The sequence below is a fragment of the Triticum aestivum genome, chromosome 1B (assembly GCF_018294505.1).
Source record: "Triticum aestivum cultivar Chinese Spring chromosome 1B, IWGSC CS RefSeq v2.1, whole genome shotgun sequence".
NCBI lineage: Eukaryota > Viridiplantae > Streptophyta > Magnoliopsida > Poales > Poaceae > Triticum > Triticum aestivum.
In genome coordinates this window covers 606,882,173-606,885,756 of record NC_057795.1, presented here as the reverse complement: position 1 = coordinate 606,885,756, position 3,584 = coordinate 606,882,173, and the positions used below count along the sequence as shown (strand labels likewise).

Sequence of the window (3,584 nt, the reverse complement as noted above, 5' to 3'; positions counted from 1 at the left end):
TTTCTAAACTAAACTAACACACAGTGTGCTGTAAACTAACTTTGTGCTAACAAAGTAACACGCAGTGTGCTGCCATAGTTTAGTGTATAAAAACTTAACGACAACACGGTTACATATATGTAAATCTAAACATTACGTTTATTTTTTGTAAATTTTTTTTGTATTTATAAATAAAATCGTCGCGTTTTTTTTAATAATGCGTTACCATAGTTTACAACTATTCGGAAACAAAAAAATCATGTAACTAAAAAAAGACTGATTATATAATATCTATGAAACACAATATCATGTGGTCATAAAAACGTAATTAAGTGTATAATCTTTTAGGAACAAAATAGTGGCAAAATAAATAAATATGTCTATTACATAAAATTTATAAGCAAGTGCGCAAAGCGTTTGGAAAATATAGTCCTCTAGTACCACCCAATCACATGCAAAACTCCTCCGTGCCGCATCTATTTCTTCTTCTTTGATATTCGAATAACTTTGTTTTTCATTTCATCAAGCTTGTTTCTTTCCGAAAAGATAAGTTGCGCAATCATTACCTCTCTCGAATCATTAATTGACCTATGAAAAAAAGTGATATTAGCACAGCGTTCATAGTACATCGTAGTACAAACATGACTTGCGTACCTGTGAAAATAAGCCTGTCCATTTGTCACCATCCCAATATTGAAAGCATCGAAGGAGAAATATTCCACACGAATTCCTAGTGCATACAATTTATGAAGATTAAATATCTATTGTACATACAGGACCGACATGCTGTCAAAGTAATAACTGACCCATCATGTTGTTTTGGCATGTCATACGTTTCAATAGGCCAATTGGAAACATCCGGATAATTCACAATTCCGGTTGTTTGCTTCTTGGATATCTTCTCCTAGTTGTTTTCTCTAAAGATATAATAAAAATGGTGGAAAGAATGTCATTCAGTGTACTAAAAAAACCAATGTTACCAAATGCACATTTGAAAGTTAAACCTACCAGGTCCTCAATGAGTTCTCTAGTAACACTGTCAAGTTTTCCGTTCATCAACGAGTCAAGAACCTGAAACTCTCTCTTCCCGCGATGCATGACGACAGTAATCCAGTGATTGTTCTGCTTGTTTAGAGGAATGTAAGTCTGCATCACAAGGACCATAAAACACAATCAGCACATACTATCGTATGTATGTACCATGTAACCAATCAAACTTACCTTTGATTTTTGAAATACTCGTCCTCACATCTATTCACGGGTCCATTACTATGCGACTCTGCTTCATAATCGTTACCGGTGGTCTTCTTTCCGGGTCTAATGTGAAGCAACCAATGTATCCTCCAAGTTGTCAACATGAAACGATCATCACTAACTTTGTCGACCAAATATGATGAGTATGCATTAATTACCTATAAATAATGTGTCAGATTTAACAATGGTGTTTTCGAATCAATTGTAAAACAATATATGAAATTAACTTACATCTCCACTTAGCCACTCATGGTTAATAATCTGACAAGCTCTCCGCACAGTCAGACTTTCTTCCAAGCCATCATTGAAAATTTCTGTTTTGGCATGTTTTTGTGAATGCTCATGCGCGCGCACGTACTTGATGGACGCTTTCACCACATCATACTCATCACTAGATTTGTTAACACCACCATTTTGGAACAACTCTGTAACGCACAACTCAAATAATTATAAACGCAAATATATAAATAATTATTACGCAAGAACAATTAGAAACACAAAAAACTTACTTCCTTTCGCAGAACATTTTGCACGCTTGTTCGGTTTAGGGACACACATAAGGAGACTTGACATGTTGTGACCCTTTGCGCTTGCTCCTGCCAGTAACCTCCTCCACTTCCTCTTGTACTCCTTGAGAACCAAGCGATGCATGCGATGCGGTTTCGTCCGTCCCTAAAGATGTGGCAGCTTTTTCATCTAATACTTCTGGTACTTGGATAGGATCATCCATATCACCCTTGAAACTATCACAGTACTCAGGTGTGCAGTAAAAAGGTGTGTTTCCACGAGAAGTTACATCACCGTCGTCATCATCCTTTTGCAAATTCATTTTGGAAGGTGTGCGGAACCGGTCTGAATCATCTTTTTGATATACAAACTCTTTTTTCGGACGTCCACCGTTTGAATACTCATTAATGCCTCCGTACAGATTCTCTTTGTCTTCATCCAGGTTACTGGGTTTGTAGAAGACGCCGGTTTTGTTCAGTTTCTTAATCATCCTCTGCAAGAAAACATTTCATCTTAGTTCTTCAATTCAGTGATGGATATTAAAGTGACGTGCTCAAGTGTTACCTGTGCGCATAACTCTGGCAAACGAAGTAGTTCCTTCCGAAGCTCATTCATCTCACTCAAAATCCGGTCCATAGTAGGCTTTTGGCTCGAAGCCTCTGAGGTACTGCCCTCTTTCCTCGTTCCAGTAACGTTAGACTTTTTGCTACTAGCTTTCTTGGTTTTTTGAGCTTCTTCTTATGGAATTTTTTTCAGCCTATACTCCTCTGTAATGTTGTCATCGATCTACAAATGCAACAAGAGAATTATACATACAAACCATACGCACACTTAACTTTCTTTCATAAATGTAAAAAAACATGATTACTAGGATTACCATCCCAACACCACGACCATATTCATAGTCGTATTTGTCTCTTCTCACAGCCATATCTTCCATCCAGTTCCTCATCAGCGGGCTCAACAATGCCAACGGATCATATTTTGGACCGGTGATTGGTTGCACCTTCTCCCAGTATAGGTACTGCAAAACACATAAACTAATTAAATTACATGTTTTTCCATGACATTTTCTAAGAAAAGTGTTCAAATTAATAAATACAACGTACTTGCCAAAGGGCGAGGTTCCCCTGGGGCCACTGCCTAACATGGCCGTCCTGCAGAAGCTTACCAATCTCCGACAAACAGAATCGTGAAGTGAATGCATTCCAGTTGAACTTCCTTATCAACTTAATATTTTGCACTAAAGCATAGTATTTTTTTTCGGAACGTATTCATGAGACACTGGTGCAATTATAGTTCCTAAAAGAACTAGAAATGTCATCCGAATGAAGTCATCATCAGTGCTATTGTTCCTCACAATCTTTTCTATGAGATCATCAATCATGATCTTACCATTTTTCTTGCTAACAAAACTAACTGGTATTTTTTGGTTGCTTTTTCTCCTTCAGTACTAATAAACCCACAAACATCCACTCCATTGTTTTTCCAACCAAAAATGGAGTACACATCATCAGGCCTTAGTGAAATAATACCTTTACTTCCAGCAGTACTTCCAGAACTCTCTTCAACCATAAATTTTTTGCTACTCGGATTGTAACCTTGGAGTAAAAAGTGAAGCAAAAAATCACGCATCTTTATCGATGGTATTCTAAACATGCCCTGCATATCCGTTTCATAAAACCGGAATTTCTGACTGGGTGACAGTTTATCAACTAGGCTAACCCACTTTTGAACAGAACATGGAATCACACCGTCGATATTCATACTGCATCAAATAGATTTTTGTCACATACCATCATACTGCTATGAGCCACGTTGTATAAAGCAACTCGAAAAAAAAC

The 3,584-nt window shown here is 37.2% G+C and overlaps 1 pseudogene; it reads right to left on the bottom strand.

The window, feature by feature from the left end:
- Window positions 1-455: 455 nt before the first annotated feature.
- LOC123096929 (uncharacterized) lies at window positions 456-3,221 on the bottom strand (annotated as a pseudogene).
- Between the last annotated feature and the right edge of the window lie 363 nt (window positions 3,222-3,584).